This window comes from Rhinopithecus bieti, unplaced genomic scaffold, assembly GCF_001698545.2.
Source record: "Rhinopithecus bieti isolate Rb0 unplaced genomic scaffold, ASM169854v2 scaffold_57691, whole genome shotgun sequence".
In the NCBI taxonomy this organism is placed as follows: domain Eukaryota; kingdom Metazoa; phylum Chordata; class Mammalia; order Primates; family Cercopithecidae; genus Rhinopithecus; species Rhinopithecus bieti.
Genome location: NW_016824383.1, coordinates 1019273 through 1037167, shown reverse-complemented (window position 1 = coordinate 1037167; position 17895 = coordinate 1019273). Strand labels below are relative to the sequence as shown.

At 47.2% G+C, this 17895-nt stretch overlaps 1 protein-coding gene across 5 annotated transcripts in view; it reads right to left on the bottom strand.

Moving 5' to 3' along the window:
• ZBTB7C (zinc finger and BTB domain containing 7C) overlaps positions 1-17895 on the bottom strand; it is a 376979-nt gene that overhangs the window by 14976 nt on the left and 344108 nt on the right. The window lies entirely within an intron of this gene.

Here is a 17895-nt window from a genome sequence, read left to right as displayed (position 1 = left end):
TTCCTGACCTTACTCGTTCATTGTAGTTGAAGTTTCCTTCCATTTGTAAATCTTGATTTTTTTTAAAAAAAAAACACTAACTTCCTATATGTGTATATCTGAGAGAGATTTCACCTATATTTAAATTCAATACAAATACAAATGCAATATTCAATATAAATATAATGCAATATAAATATAAATTCTAGTACATTGTTAGTTAATTTTTCATGTCTATATTTTGTTAGCCTCATTAAAATATCAACCCCTGTGGTGAGAAGCATCTTCTGAGACACCTTATCATTATATATGTTATACGTAAAGTATGGCCAGTGGCAGCCACCAGCAGAAAGCAGGGCATGACAGAGGACAACTGGCATCCCTTCCTTTAGGAAGCACAGCTCACAGCCTAGGTGAACATAGTCAACCGGGACAAAATGCGGCATCTGCCAGGGAAGGTAGGGGCATCCAAGGAGAGAATACATTCATGGGTTGTTAGTTTCTGTTTCTGACTGGGCCAGTAAAGCCCCTTCCTCATCCCTCTTTTCCGCTTATCACTAGAGACAGAAACTAAAAACCAGGGCTTCAGGCTGCTAAAAGCCTAAAACAAAACAACAAAACAGAACAACAACAACAATAAAATAAGGTGGGTCGGACAAGCTTGACAGGGCTCTTCCACTTACAGCAAAGCTTCAACATGGCCCATCTAGATAAATCCTAGCAAAGCCCTGGCCCTTATCTTGGTACAAATAAAGTGGGGAGAAAACAAAAAGGAAAACAAATCCTAAAGCCCCACGCCCCAGTGGGAAGAGCTCTGGAGATCCTTACGCATTTATCTTCTGGATGTTTCTGCCCTGGGAAGGCAGAGGCAGTGGGAGGGGAGGAGTGAGAAGTGCCGGCTCATAAAGTGTGAGTGTGACCTGGAGGCACTGGGGAGGTGGCAGGCATGGAGGATGCTGGGTGCCCCTCCCCTGCCCTCACCTTCTCCTCTACCATGGGGCAGCCCAGGTCTTCCCTAAGCAATTCCACAGGCCAGGTGCTCAGGAGGCTTCCCAGAGCTAAGGCCTCACTGCTTTCCTACCTTCTCATCTTTAAAAGGGCCAGAGACCCTGGCAGTCCATGCATTCATTCTCTAAATATTATTGGATAGTCTCCCTGTGCCAGGCTCTGTACTGGACTCTGGGGATGCACAGAGAACAAATCAAGAAGGCCTCTGCTCTAACAGAGCTTAGAGGGATATGACAACTGTGATACAAATGTACAGCAAGATTCACCAAACAGAGTATACAGATGCAGATAAGCCGTCTTATCTGAAAAGATATTCAATATCATGAGTGATTAGGGAAATTCAAATTAAAACTATCATAAGATATCACTACATACATAGGATAGTGGCTAAAATAAAAAAATACTGACAACACCAAATGCTGGTGAGGATGTGGAGAAAAGGATCACTCATATATTGCTGGTGGGAAGGTAGAATGGTACAGCTATTCTAGAAAATGATTTGGCAGATCTTAAAAAACTAAATATGCAACTGCCATATGACCCAGCCATTGAATTCTTGAGCATCTACCCCAGAGAAATGAAATCTTATGTCCACAAAAAACTCACACACAAATGTTCATGACCACTTTATGCATGATAGTGAGTAACTGGAAATAACCTAGACATCCTTCAAAGGTGTATGGCTAAACATTGTGGTATGTCCATGCCATGGAATACTATTCAGCAATAAAAAGGAATCAATTCTCAGTATGTGCAACAGCCTTGATGAATCTCCAGGAAGTTACGTTGAGTGAAAAAAGCCAATCCCAATGGGTTAGATATTGCATGATTCCATTTATATAACATTCTTGAGACAATAAAGTTACAGAAATGGAGAATAGATGAGGGTTGCCAGGGACTAAGGAGGTGGTGGTGGTGGTGGGAGGGAAGTGGGTGTGGCTATAAAAGGGCAACAGGAGAGATACTTGTGGTGATGGAAATGCTCTGTGTATTGATTCTATCACTGTTCATATCCTGATTGATATTGTACTATGGTTTTGCAAGATGTTACCACTGGAGAAAACTGCATAAAGGGTACATGAGATGTCTCTGTGTCATCTCTTACAACTGTAGCTGAAATAAGTATCTTAAAATAAAAAGTTGAAGAAAAGCAAATGACAGGAAACAACCTAAAGCCACTAATCAATCTCCTCGCTTCTCTCTATCTCTCATCCAGCTATCTACCACAGAGCTGTAAGGGAGGAGAGGAGGGGAGCGCTTTACCCAGGGTCAACAGGGAAGGCTTCCTTGAGGAAGTATCATTTGAGCAGAGACCCAGAAAAGGAGAAGGATAAAGCATGGGAGGATGTGGAGAACAGTGTACCAGGCTGTGGGAACAGTGGCACAAAGTGGGCAGCTCCACCAAGGTGCCCTTGGTCTGAAGGGCCAGATTCTGTTCTGAGTGGCCCTGTTGAACATGGTTCTTGTCTGTTGACAAACCATTCCACTTCTGCATTTCTCTGGGGGCTCAGTTGCACCATATCCACCCAGATCCCTTGAGGGCCTGCATAGAATTAGCTGATGGACACCCCTCCTTCTCTCTGACCAGGGAGGGTGTCCCCAGGCTGAGGCTTCAATGGGCTGTGCTGCAGAGAGAGCTCTGAGGCCACCTCCTACATCCAGAAGAGGAGAGAAGCTCCTAGTGACTTCCTCCTTTCCCTGGCTCCCCACTGTAGTGGTGGGCACCCAAGGGAATGCAGAGGACTTAGGAAACCACGGCTACCTGCGTGGCTGCAGGCTGGCGGGCTCCTTTGGGGCTGCCATGCCCCAAGGAGGCTGCCTTTGGGCAGCTGGGCTGGGGGCCAGCAAGCAACCCCTGGAGGCCTGGATCAGAGGGGAGGCCTCAAGTCTGAGCTACATTTAGTTTTGGATGCTTGAGTCAGGTGTGGTGTGAGCATCTGTGCAGTGAGCAAGGGGGACCCATCAGATACTTGTCCCACTTCCTTGGCCCCAAGCTCTTTGCTTCAGATACTCAGGACCCATGAAATGAACTGGGAGGATAGGGCAGGCCAAGCCTCTCTTCAGGTCAAATCCTCTCCCTAAACAACGGGTTTCCCAAAGAGAAGTCAGGACTGTCATCTGCCCTTAGGCTTACTCAGTACTCACAATAAAGCATTTAGCTCCTATTGTTATCATCATTCCCATTTTACAGATGAGGAAAATGAAGCCACTAAGAGTTGATGCACAGAGGATGAGTGAGGGCACAGAGACCTGAGCCTGCGTCTGGCTCCTCAGGTCATGCTCCCAACCACAGCCAACTGCAGCTCCTGCCTCTGATCACAAAAGTAACCAAGAAAGGCCAGTAGTCTCTGCTAACGCCTAATGAGTGACCCAGACTGCAGGTTCAGAGGTGCTTAGGGATGCCTTTGTGGAGGAGGGAGGGAAGGTTTTGGGTGGCCCTGCCCTCCAGGGACAGCCAAGCAGTCAAGGGCAGGGAGGGCAGACTGGAGCCCTCCAGGCAGGCTTGGCCAGCCTCAGGGGCTGGAATGTGGAGACCACCCCAGCCCCAGGCTACTGCCTTTCTCATAGGGTTGGGGAGGGGTCCTCTCCCTTGCTCGGTCCCCAGACAGCCTCCACTACTCTGTGTAAGTTTTGGTGGTGGTTTTGGCAAAGCTCTGCCGGGGGTAAGAAGAGAAGGGGAGAGGAGAAGATAGAGCTGTGGCTCAATGAGCCTTTCCCATCCCACTTTCTGAGCACAGCCGAGAGTGGGTGCTCACCTGTTTGGACTGAGTGGCCACAATGCTCCCTTCCAATGTGTCCCAAATGTACCTTTGGAGTCTCTACTCTCCAATCCCCAAACATACACCCTGTTCTCAGCTGCCATACCTTTGTTCATGCTGAACTCTTGACTACAGAATACAGCATCTCACACTTCTGGGGGTCCACATCCCATCCACACTTCAAGGTCTCACTTAGACAACCCTTTCCCCATCCCTCAATTCAGAGGCTCCATCTCTCTAGCCTTTGGTCTCCTGATTCTTGTCATTTATTTGACTCTACCTTGAACTGTAATGATTGGTGTCTCTGCTAGATTGTAAGCTGCTCGAGGGCAGATCATATCATTAAATACTTAGCACAGTCCTGACTCAAAGTTGGTGGAAGGTCTATGGCAAGGGCTGTCCTTAGCTGCCATGTTGTGAGGATGCTCAAGCAGCCCTAGGGAGAGGTCCCCAAGGCAGAGGATTGAAGCCTTCTGCCAACAGCCAATGCCAACTCGCTAGCTGAATGGGTGAGCCACCTTGAGAGTGGATCCTTCAGTCCCAGTCAGGCCTGACGACAGCAGCCCTGGCTGACATCTTGATTGCAACCTCATGAAAGACACTGAACCAGGACGGCTCAGCTGAGTATCTCCCAAATTCCTGATCCACAGAAACTATGAGGCAATAAATGTTTATTCTCATTTTAAGCCACTACATTTTTGTGTTGTTATGCAGTAGTAGATAATAATCCAGGGACACTATTTCACAGACATTATAGATTTTTGATGTTTATCATAATTTTCTGGCAGATGGCAGTTAAATGTCTCAGTTTAACAAAATGCGTGTATTACAACAATGTTTTGATAGATGGAAGTAAACGTATTGAGGAAGTGACACCTTTTTCTAATTCTCACAAAGCCACCCTGTAGGTAACAGGGTCCTGACCCTCAAAGGGGCCTTCTCATCTGAAAAGACTGTGTGTAAATGAAACGACCCTTCCACTGTTGAGTAAAAAGCCAAAGTCAGTAAAACCCCAGGAAATTAGTTCTCTATCGAGAGCCAAGTTTTCTTGCTTGCTAACGGCTTATTCCTTTAGAGATGAAAATGTTTTAAAATGCTTTTCAGGGAAAATTCCCACCATTCCTTAAGCTTTACTCTGCCTTTTAAAATAGAAGAGCTGGAACCGGTTAGACCACGTGTTGGCGATCAGCGTCCCACTGTGATAACCATCCGAGCACTTTGAGAAATGGCATGTGGTTGTCCTACGCTAAGCGCGGATCTTCTGTGCTTTGGGAACAATGTCTACTTGAGATTCAGAATCAGGAAACCATAGCTGTGTGACTCTGGGAGGCCCCTCCACTTCTCTGGACTTCTATTTCTCATCATGTGATAGGATGGTCATGAGAAATCTGATAACACACATCATGACCATGAGGAACCAGAAGTGCAAAGTGGGTCTGACGATGGGGAGGGAACCCACTCCGTGACCCTGGACCTGAAGGCTGGTTTGCCCAGCAGTGACTTCTCACTGTGCCTTGGTTTGTGACCTTTGTTCCATTTCTGGAGAAACAGATGTAACCATGGTAGCTCAAGGCTGTTTTTCCAGGCAGGAGACTAACCTCAGCGGCAGGGAGTGGGAGGGGTACGTTGCAGTCAGGAGGTAAGGGCTGCCACTTGCTGTTTCATTGTCTTTTTGGGAAGAAGTGTCCCCACCCTGCATGCTGGGAGCTTCCCTGGTGACCCTAAGATTCCCATGCCCTGGTGGGCCAGTAGACAGCAGTGTCCCAAAGGGGATGTCATGCCCCTGCCCCCATGCCTTCCATCCGTTTGCCTCCCATCATCTAAGCTAAGGCAGTTCTGTCTCCAAGAATAACATGCAGGGAAAAAAAAATTCAATACACACACACAGACACACACAAGAAACAAAACAAAACACTCAACAGCTAGAAGAGGCTTGATGTGAACTATGAACCTTTGGTAGGAAGGAGCTAGAAAAAAACACACAGATAAAAATAAAGGGGAAAGATGGGAAGAGGAGATGAGGAGCTCAGAAATGGAAGAAAGAGGTTAAAGAAGAACGCAGGGGGGTTGAAACCTTCTTAGATGTGGCCACTATTCCAGAGAACTTCCCCTGAGCCTCTGCCTTCAGTGGAAGGTTCTAGAACCCAGGTAGGTCCAAGCAACCCTGTCTGAAAAAGTGGCACTTCCCACTCTGGACTTCAGTTTGTTCGACTGTAAAATGAGAGCATCTATCCTCTCAGAGAGAGACTGTGCTCCCCTCTCTCCCTACCAAGAGGTCAGCAAGCTAGTGAGCTTTTGCAATAATAGCTACCATTTATTGAATGCCACTTGTCACATGTCAGTCATCACACCTCTAATCCTTTCTCAAGCAACACAACTCTGAAAGATACAGACTTTTATCAGCATCTCCAATTTACAGATAAAGAAACAAGTATGGAGAGGGCAGGTAGCTTGCCCATTGCCACCCAGCCAGCCAGTGTCTGAGCCAGGATTTGAACCCAGCTGCGTTTGTTGCCAAAGCTCCTATTTGTTCCCCTTCACCATGCTGCCCCCTGCAAAGTAAAATCCAAGGGTGGGGAGATTTGGACCCTTCTCCTTGGAGGTTGACTCTTAGTCTAGGGGTTTAATCAGAGCCAGGCTAGAGGGATGAGCAGAGAGGGCTGAGACCCAAGCTTGCCAGGTGACTGAGGAAGGAGGGGCTCAGTACAGAGTGCAAATGAGTGGTATGGGCAGAAAGGCACAGGATCCCTGTGGGCTGGGGGTCAGGGAAGGCTTCTAGGAACAGGGGCCTTGTCTGAGCTGTGAAGAGTAGAAAGAATTTCGTTGGGCAGAGGGGGCAGGAAGAACATGTTCTACATCATTTGGATCCGGAATGGATCTGGAAAGCTTTAAATCTCTTCTGAAAATAGGCTTAACCTGGATTCCCCAAGTGAGATCAAACAAATTGTTCTCAGCTGGTGCCGACACTGTGCCTGGAGTTGACTGAGGAGGTTGAGGGTGAGGTCACCGCTCTCAGATAGCCTGGGTTGACATCCTCGCTTCACCACCCATGACCCGTGGGACTTGGTAATTACCCTCCTTGAGCTCGGTTTCCTCATCTGTACAATGGGGATGAGTTGCTATGAGGATCAAATGAGGTAACGCATACAAATTGCCTCCTGATACCTAGTCAGTGCTCAACCAATGCTAGCAATTGTGAAGTCCAGGAAGGATGCAGACACCCTTATGGATGTTTTCGCAGGGATGGGGCCATATCAGAAACCAATTTGTGTTCTGCACAGTTTTGCAGAGATCTACGCTATTGAAGACACTTTCTGAGAAGGGTCCTTACAGGCTCCCAGGGCTCTCCCCTGGCATGTGTCCAGGGCATCACCATGTTCCAAGGTGTTTTCATACCTCCTTGTCTCAGGCACTTCTAACCCAAAGAGCTCGGCAAGGCTGGTACAAATTTTACGTCCATTTTACAGATGAGAAAATTAGGCACAGAATGAAGACCATGCCCCAGGCCACACGGCAAATCAGTGTCAGAGCCAGAATTAGAACTAGGATGTTTTAACCCATTTATGCCTAGTGTTCCATTATTGGAACGCTAAGCTTGTGGGAGTTATGTATAGCCAACTGCTCAAGGTCATCGCCAAGGTCTGATTTTTCACAAAAAAATTCTCAACCTCCTGCATAAATGAGTTAATGCCCAAGCCTGTGCCTCCTCTGTTAGACCACAGTGCCTCCAATTAGGTGCAAGGCTGCCTGGCTAGTAAAGGACTCGTGTTCTAATCTTAGTTTTACTAGGAACATGAAGTGCTGGTGTTAGGCAAATTATATACTTCTGCTGCCTCAGTTTCTTTATCTGGGAAATGGGGAAGTAATTGCGTGGATCTCACTGAGTGGTATGTGAGGGGAATGAGTCAGCCTGAAGTTCCAGCCTGAAGTTCTTGGGTTATTAGGAAGTCCCATTCCCCCAGTGAGATGACTGGCCTCAAGGCAGGGTCTATTTCTTGTATTTCTGTATTACTCCCAGGATGCCAGCAAGTAAGAACATGGCAGACACTGAACGAATGAGATTGGTTCACATAAACAAAGGGGATAGCTTTGAAATCACAAAAGGTAGTGGGATGGCCCCAGCCCTCTGCTGTGGGGACACCTGACACTTGAACAGAGCCCTATCATTCATAAGATGCTTATATTAATTCTTTCATTCTTCTGCTGGTATTATGGTCCCTGTTATGGAAATCAGAGAGGCTAAGTGACCTGCTCCAAGTCACGCAGCTAGAAAACAGCAGGGTGGGAACTGGATTTCTGCTTGAGTCCCGTTGCTTTCTTGCCTTTCAAGAATAGAACTGTTGGTGCAATTCTATTGCTATGATCCTCAAGTCCGGCGCCTCCCTGAATCCTGCTCAGCTCAGCAAATCTGGGCTCAGGATGGTGGTTCCATCTGCCAAATCCCCAGGGCAAGCTGGCCCCAGCCAACCGAATCCCACTATCCCGGAAGCTGTCCCCACCCAGTCTCCAGCCTCCAGCTCCTCCCAAGCCCAGGCCTGGAGCTTCACAGCCACCTGGTGGAAATAGTGGCTGTGGTGGGGGTGGGAGGTGTGTTGCACGGGGTGAGAAGGGATGTGGATTTCCTCTCCAGATCTGGGAATGAGGGTGGGCAGCAGCTACCTGCGTTCTTTGAGCAGGTCTTTACTCCCGGTGGTCTGTAGGCACTGAAATCCACAAAGGGGTGGTGGGTTAGGGCAGGATAAAGGGTGGGAGACTTGGCCCAAGCAGCTGGCCAGCCCTAGATCTCTGCTGGGCGCACCCACCCAACCCTTGGCAGTTTCCCCAAGCTAGGCGGTCACACCCCTTGGCCCTGGAATGCCCCTGGGCTTTGGCTGCCCCAGAGGTTGGAACCAGACATGTGGGCTGGGAGGCTGGGCAGGGCTACTTCAACTTTTAGCCTGTGCCCTGCCCGCCATAAGCACCCCAGGCAGAGAGCCCACCCTGGGTGAAGCTGGCCCCACCTGCTCTGCCGCCCTGCCAGGACATGCCTGGAGCCAGCAGTCCCCAGCTGAGCCTGGCCTACTCAGCCCCTTGGGGGTTTTGTGCGACCTGCTCTGAGCTTTCTTCCCCTGCTAAGGGCAATGGCCATTCAGGTGTTCCCTTACAGCTGGAATGCAGGCCCTTCCCACCTCACACAATTGTGCACCCCCTCCTCTTTCCCTTCAATGTCCAACCCCCTTGACAAGATGAGTGATGGCCCAGAAGAGGCCAGACCCAGGAAGCAGGTACCCCTGGGTTCTCATCCCAGTCATAGACGGATTTTCTCTGCCCCTACACCTAGGGGTCTGAGTTTTTTTTCTGCAACCAGTCACTCAAGTCTCTGCCTCATGGTTCTCTGCTGAAACCCCCTGGCTTAACAATGTCACATGCCTGTTGAGCTTTACTTTCAGGAAAGCTTGTTCACAGACATTTTTCTTCATATGTTTTCCTAGGATCCCTGTGTATATCAGGAATTATTTTGCCCATTTTGCTGATGAGAAACCTAAGCTCCTGTTGGTGAATTGGTTTGCCCAAGGTCATAGAATGGCTAAGTGACAGAGGTCCCAAACCTCCTGACTGGTCACCTAGTCTCTGCCCCAGTATGAGGCTGTATCCCTTGTTGACCTTTAGCCCCAACATCATCGCCACCTCTTCAACCCTCACTCCATCTCCTCTACACCAGCATTGGTTTGATTTTATCAGAACAAGGTCTAAGATCACCACAGAGGTTTAGAGTAGGGCAAAAGCCAGGGTGGGCTTCTCCAGGCTGGACTTGAAGAGTACCTAAGAGGGTAGCCCAAGGGATGAGCAGATGGATGAGGAAGAATGAGGGGAAGCCTCACGCCTGGGCTTTGGGGATGGAAGTGGGTGTGGGATTGAGGCTGGGGGTGCATGAGTGTCAGAGCTGCTCAGCCACACCTAGAGGACCCCCTTCTTCTATGTAGAGGCTGCCTGAGGCCTCTGGGGGAGTCTGAAGTGGATGTGCCAGGCCCACTGCCCTCATCCCCTCATCCCCTCATCCAAGGGTGGCTTGAAGCCTTTTTCCTTTCAAAGCACTTTCACCTCCTTGGTGGCAGGCCAGGTGGAATTATGCCTATCTGATAGATGAGGAGACTAAAGTGAAGTGAGGCTAAGGTCACAAAGCAAGGTGATGGGATGACAGTGGGGGAGCTCGCATCGTCCCTGAGGCCATTGCTTTTGCTAATGCACCATGCAGGGGACTTGCAGGAAAGACAGAAAAAGTGGGTTCCCTATGGGGCTGCCTGGCCTCAGTCACAAAGTGAGGGCTCGTTCCAGTTTGCTAGGGCGCAACTGCAGGGTCAAGAGCTGGCGGGGCACACCAATGGAGAGGGGCGCCACTGCAGATGGCTGGCACCCTGGCGGGGTTGGCCATGGAAGTCTGGGGCAGGCAAATCAAATGATGCCCCTTCAAGCTGTTGTTCTTTAATTATTTTTTCATCCTTTATTTACTAGGGGGGAGCGGGGGAGACTTGTTTTCTTTTAAGAAAAGCTGCACACCTCTTTCATGTTCAAAATAAAGGATTTACTACTTGTGTTTATTACAGGCGATTTCCTGAGCCAGAAAACTTCTTGGGAGGCTTATTAAACCTTATTAAACCACTGAAAATTTAGATAATAAAATAAATCACTTGTCTCCCATAAACAGCACTAGGCCACGCGTTACTGAGTTTCATACTCCCAATGGCCTCAGGCTGCCTTCACAGGAGGTGTCCCCTGCTGGTGCTGGATGGCTCCCTGGAGGGTGGGGCTGTGGTGGAAGGGTGGGACACGCATCAACCCACGAGAGCACTATTCTTTGTAGCATTTCTGCCCAAAGGGGCCATCTCCTCTAGTAGAGTAGAAATGGTTTAGATTTTGCTAGTTATTGAAGAGGTTGTGTGTGGATAACTGGGCTAAGTGGTACCATATTTTGACCCTTCCTAGGGATATTTTGGCATCTGTTCTAGAAAGCATTAAGCGGCTGCACAGTTGGCTAGCCTCTGAGTGTGCTGTCTGCACGCCTCTTCTACCCACGCGCCAAGGGCTCCCAGTGCTGTGGGCAGGGCTCTGGAAGCTGAGTCCATTGCTGCTGGCTCTGGGGACTTCACATGGGGCAGAAAGGAAAGCAGATGCCAGGTGAGGGGGCCATAGTTGGAGTAGAGAAAGGCCAGGAGCATGAGGAGCAAAGGCTGGGAAGGACCCAGGTATGTGGTCAGCAGAGAGCAGGCCAAAACCCTCTGGGGGAGGAATTATAGTTAAAATCCTAGCTCTGCTCTGCAACTGCTTAGTGATGTGACCTCGAAGCAGCCGGGTCCCTGTTGGAGCTGCAGTTTCTTCTTTTGTATAAGACTAGGCAGTTGTGAATGTCCCTTGCTGCCCACACACTAATCCATTTCAGTATTTTGGTTCCAGGATAGATCCTTGATTCTGACGTCATGCACAGCTCAGCTTCAGATGTCTTGGGGCTGCTGCACCTCACTTTGGGTTTCCTGCGACCTTGACTTTGCCCTCTTTCTCCTCCCACCCCCTCCACTTTAGCCCTCTCTGGGACCCTGCCAAGTTACACAGGAAAATACGTGTGAACAAACGTTGGACTTTCAGATGATGAGTGTTCTACAAGGTCAAGGTGGGGTTATTATTTGACCACAGTGGGTAGAGTGATGACAACTCAACAGGTTGGTAAAAGTGCTTGACATGTCTCCTCTGCCTGCCCCAGAAGAAAAGTGAGGAGGCGGCTTCCATGTCTGCCTTCCCACCGCCCCTACAGTGGCCAAGACTGGGTATGGAGTTGGGAGTGGCCGCTTCTGCAGAATGTGCACAGGTTCATTACAGACACCCCACAGGCCCTGTATGCGCAGGTGGGGGAACAGACAGGAACACAACTCATTCTCCCATAATGGTGACTTCAGGTATGCTGGACAGAGAAACAGTAAACAGGTGACAGAAGGACCAATTCTGAGATTCCTTCACCTTTGACTGAATCAAACTGGTCACTAAGATGTACTCTGGGTGCCCGTTAGGTACCAGTCGCTATCCTAAATATTTTACATTTATATTTATATTTACATTTATATCTACATTTCTTTCATTTCATCCTCTCAAAAACCCCATGAGGTGGCTACTGTCATCATTGTCACTCCATTTTTTCAAGTAGGGAAACTGAGGTAGAGCTGAGGTTTGAACCTAAGCAGTCAGATTCCGGGTTTCCTAAGCAGTCTGCAACTGTCTCTCTCAGCTGCTGCAGTATTTACCCATTTAGCTAAGTGCTGGAGAAACACGGATGAACGAGATGGAGCTCCTGGTCTTAAGAAGCCACAGAAGAGTGGGAGAGACAGTAAAGACAAGACTAAAATGAGTGCTAAGTGCTGGCTCATGGAGGCAGATGAGGTGCCTAGGGTCAGAGGGCGGGGACTCTGCTGGGCCTAGGAAGGGGAATCCTCCAAGGAGGTGAGGCCCCCAAGCAGCCAGGGATGTGGGGCAGGGGAAGGAGAACATTTTGGCAAAGGGATCTGCATGTGCTAAGGAAGGCACAGACGCTGAGTGAGGATGGCACATCAGACAGGAATGCCAGGGAGTTTGCGGTGCTGGGTTCAAAGATAGAAGTTCAATGAGTTTAGAGACAGCCTAGTCTGGGCAGCAGAGCAGTGAAGACCGCAGCCCACCATGTGGGAGTCTCGGGTGTGGGTGGGACGGTGAGGCAGGGGCCTCACGAGCATTGGAATCCTTCCTCGAAGGAAATCAGGGAAGGTTCTGGATGGGAGAAGAATCTGCTTGGCGCTGTATTTGAGGAAGGTGTCAGCAAGCAGTCCTGGAGCAGGGAGGAAAGGGTGGCGGGAACCAGCTAGGAGGCTGTATCTCCTGACCCATGGAGCCACTCTGCATTATTCACGGCCACTCCCCTGCCCTTCTCTACCCCAGACCTCCATGTGGGACCTGGCCAGGGAGGGGCTGCTGTAGGGGGGTGGCAGCTGTGGGAGGAAAGAGGACAGAGCCACATGCCGAGGACTCATCACAGGTGTAAGATGTCCTGGTTATGCCTCAGCCCTCGACAAACACTCCTGCCTCCCTGCTGTTGTCTACCTCAATTTGGAGACGAGGCCCAGCCGAATGGCCTCAAAGATCCCGGCCCTGCCTGTGTTTTCCAAAGGAAGCCAAACCTCAGATTTGCCTCAGAACTCGCACTTTTCTTCTAAGCAAACGCCATCCACCACGAGAACCGCCTGGCATTTGGCTGGGAAAGAACAAACTGGAAGCTTACAATTTCCAGGCTTAATTGCAGTTACTTATAATATTATTATACAGAACTTTTATTGCACTGAGAAAGCCCAAGCGTTTCCTTTTCCTATTTATACTTGAGCCCAGTCTCTCCTCTGCTATCATTTCCTCCCTTGCCCATTGCAGAAACTGACGGCTGTTTGGTTCCCTTTTCAAAGAGAGGGCAATTAGGATGTGAGATGGAAACTCATTTGTCCTGAGTGTTTGACTCATGGAATATCAGTCAATTAACACGTTATTGATCACTCACCATGTGCTTGACTGGGCCTCATGCTGTGTGAGGCCATACAAAATACCTGCTTTAGAGGGGCTTCTGGCTTCACTGGGCAGGAAAGAGTAACCCACAGCAAAATATTACAAAGAAGTAGGAACCAATAAAGAACTAATGTGGGGCCGGGCATGGTGGCTCACCTCCCAAAGTAATCCCAGCACTTTGGGAGGCTGAGGCGGGAGGATCATTTAAAGTCAGGAGTTCAAGACCAGCCTGGCCAACATGGTGAAATCCTATCTCTACTAAAAATACAAAAATCAGCCACATGCCGAGTGTGGTGGCAGGTGCCTGTAATTCCAGCTACTTGGAAGGCTGAGGCAGGAGAATCGCTGGAACCCAGGAGGCAGAGGTTGCAGTGAGCTGAGATTGCACTACTACACTCCAGCATGGGCAACAGAGCAAGACTGAAGTCTAAGAAAAAAAAGAACCAAGTATGGGCTGGGTGCTACAATCAGGAATATGGAAGCCAGCAAGTCAGAGCTAGGTGTCTGGGCTACACAACTGTCTGGGGAGGGAGGGCATCGTGGAAAGCTGCGCAACGGTGCATCACAAGTGCCTGCTTCTGAATGCAGCCCGGGAATCCAGCCCTCCTTTTTATGGTTAGTGAGAATCTTAGGAGACAGGAGCCTACCTTCACTCTCCTGATATTTGCTCCCAGTCACAGGAGCCCAGCACCAAGGACTAGACTTTCCTGACCTATAGGAAAAATAGTTCACCTAATTTAGCACCTTATAGAGTAACTACCCTCTCCCTCCACCCCAACTTGTCCCCACTTCAGCTACTACTGCTTGTCCTCTTGCTCTGAGATTTTTGGTTTCCAGACCATCATAAATTTATAGTGAAAATATTCTCAAGGCAAGAGAATCTCCCCATCCCCACCCTGGACTGAGGAAACCTGGCAGATCCGCTGCTGAGCTAGGATGGGCTCAGGAATTTCCTCACACTTAGATGGTTGGCTTCCCATTTGAAGTCTCAAGATTAGAAATGTTGAATAAGAAATATAAGGTTAAAAAGAAAAAAAAAAAAAGAGTTGGCAAAGAAGTCATTATTTGTGGATGATATGATTGGATACTTTCCTATACAAATAACAGACAAGTTCAAACATACATTAGGGACCCCATTGACTTGGCAACAAAAATAGAAACAACACCTAGGAATAAGTTCTTAAGAAACATGTAAGATCCATACAGAGACTGTTTTAAACACGATTGAAGCACTTCTTAAGACTTAAATCAATGGAAAGATACACCTCGTACTTGGACAGGGAGCCACAATACTGTAAAGATGCCAATTTCCCCTAAATAATTTAATAAGTGCAATATAATCCCAATAAAAATATCAGAATTTCTACTGAAATTAGATAAGCTGATTCTGAAGTTCATATAGAAAAATAAGCATTTAGGAATAGCCAAGAAATTTTGAAACAGATGAGTAACAGGAGTAGGGGGACCAGCCCTACCAGATATGAAAACACATTAGAAAGCCATAAAAATAAAATATTTGGTACTGGATCATGAACAGGAAGACAGATCAATATAAAGTCATGGGCAGTTCATAAACAGACTCACATAAATTCATGTAGGTATGAATTTAGCATGTAATAAAGGTGGAATTCAATTTTTATTTTAAAATGGATTTTTCAATAAATGAGATTAGAACAACTAGGCAACCATTTAGGAGATAAAACAAAATAAAACTTGTATCCCTTCCTCACTCCTTACACCAAAACAAATGATACATGTAGCAAAGCTTTAAAAGTTAAAAAAAGTAAATATTGAAGAACTGTTTTACAATTGCAAAGGAAAAATACTTTGCTAAGATAGAAAACCCAGAAGTCATAAAAGATTTGATAAATCTGACTAAATAATGATTTAAACATTTATGTACATCCAAAATTCCATAACAAAATCAAGACACAAACAAACTGAAGAAGATATTTGAAACATATGATGAAGGGTTAATTTCCTTTATATAGAGAGAGACCTTGTGTCAACAAATCAGGAAAAGATCTATAGTTTATTAGAAAAATTGGCCAAAAAAAAAAAAAAAAAAAAAAAAAAAAAAAAAAAAAACAACCATGAACAGGAAGATCCTAGAAAATAAATACAAATAACTTTCAAGTGTATGAAAATGCTTACCATCACTCTGCATTAAAGACATAAAAATTAAATAGATTTCAAGTTTCATCTATGGGCCAAAAATTAAAAAATTCTGATAACTCAGCAATTACCCTTATAGACATATATCTTGCAATTTCACTGCTGCCATATGTTCAACTTATATATAAGGATTATCTCTGTGGCATTGATTCTATAACCAACAATTGGAAGTAAACAGTATATCCATCAATGGAGGCTTGCTAGATACATCATGGAGTACTATGCAGCCATTAAAAAGAATGACTTGAATGACACATATCTGTATATTGATACATAGAGGACTATGTCTAAGATTTATCACTATGCTGCATGGTACCAGGTTTAGAAAGAAAAAGATGACCATGTGTACATACTGGTTTGTAGATGCATGAATTAAACTGTTAGAGCCTTCCTACTGGAGAGGTTGGAAGGCTGCCAGTGAGGGGTAGAAGGCAGATTTATTTTCCTACATATACTCTTTGATAGTATTTGAATTTTAAAGCCATTTGTATTAAAACTGCTGAATGATTTATATTTTCTTCCTTCTTTTACAGACTCCCAAATTGTCTTTGACTTTTTTTTGTTATGTCTGCTGATTTGTTCTGGGGCCTTTAGCTACCCGTCTCAGTTTTTCTGTCTGTAAAATGGAATTAATGACACTGGCTGTCTATCTCATGGGTGGCTGTGAGACTCAAGGGAGAAATGGATGAAAACAGCCTCTGGCTGCCATGAGGTGCTGTAGGATTCAACTGCAGGACATTAGAGATGGCCCATGTTCTGCTCAGCACCTGTCTACTGCATGGCAATGTCCCTGTGGACACACAGGCAAGCTGTGCATCACAGCTGGGTTCTCCAGTGGTGGAAGAATACATGACTCCAGTTATCTGTTAGTTCAGCATTTACTATATAGCACCAAGGACACAGGTGCTAGGAAGAGCCATGATGTTGTTTCAGCACCATCTGAGCTTCAAGAGTATGGTGGCAAATGATGATAATCACAATAATGAAAATCTTACTGCTTTCAGCTAACCACTTATTTCACGTATAGTAACTCATTTGTTATCCTTGTTTTAAGGGTATGGCCAATGAGCTTTAAAGGGTTGGACCCACTCAAGGGGCCCAGCCAGTAAGGGGCTGAGCTTCCCCACTTGGATGCTGTCATTTCTCTACTCTAGGACTTTTGATGATTCCCTTTGTGGGACCCTGCCATCTCAGTCTGCCTTTTGTGGTCCCCTACAGTCTGTTCTGAATCTAATTTCCCAGTTCTGTCTGACCTGGGCTCTCTTTAAAGCTGGTCTCTGAACTGCCTCTGAACACACCATGCTCATTTCTGCATTGGTGCCTGTTCCTTTGAGCTGCTAACACCTGTAGTCCCACCTCTCTTGTCATCACAGGGTCTTTAAGACCCCTTGTGAGTCAGTTTCACTTCTTCCTTGATACCTTCTCCTCTAACCTAGGTGACTTTTCAGAGAGTAGCAGCCAGCCTCTGGAACGGCTCCCAGGGATCCTCACCTCGTGGTATTCATGCCCTGTGCAGACCCCTCCTGTATTGTATCAGGGCCGGTGTATGTGCCTGATACAGGAAGGCGATGGCATGTGCCTGCCATGGCGAGGCTATAAGAGATGTTGCCACTTTCACCTTGATTTCTCCGGGAATTCTTACTGTGGGGGAAACCACTGTCATGTTGAGAGATAGTTCAGCAGCCCAAGGAGAGGTATGAAGAGGGACTGAGGTCTCCCATCAACAACCAGCACCAACTTGCCAGGAATGTGAGTGAGCCACCTTGGAAGCAGGTCCTTCTGTCCCCATCAAGCAGCTCCAGTCACCTTTGGGACTACAACCACATGGGAATCTCTGAGCCAGAACTTTCCAGCTAAGCGGCTCCTGGATTCCTGAGTATAAAATCATGTGGATAAGAGATATTTATTGTTTTAAGCTGCTATGGTTTTGGGGCATTTTGTTATGCAGCAACAGCTAACTAATGTACATTAACTCACTCAACTCCTTTGGGAAGCAGGATGTATTATTTGGCCTTTGTCCATTTTTTTTTTTGCCTGGATTTTGTGTGTGTCATCTTGTATCTCCAACAAAATAGTAAACATCTGTGGTTTAAAATTCCCCTATATCTCCCATCATGGTTACTGGGGGTTGGGAACAGCAGGAGAATCCACACTGATTCGCCAGCTTCCTATTTGCAAACAGAAGGCGGGGGTTAACTAAAAGGCTCCAGCACACACACATGCTTCTGGTTTGGCTGGTACCCTTCTAAGTATGCAGACAACTCACACACAGAATGCCTGCAACCTCCCCACCTGAGACCTACAACTCACTGGTACACTGGAGCATTCAAATGCCAGAATTCTCAAATGTCCCATGGTGTGCCTGACTCACAACCCATCGCCAGGGGTCTCCTGGAGGGAGGGGCAGGAGGGCCTGGAGAGGGCT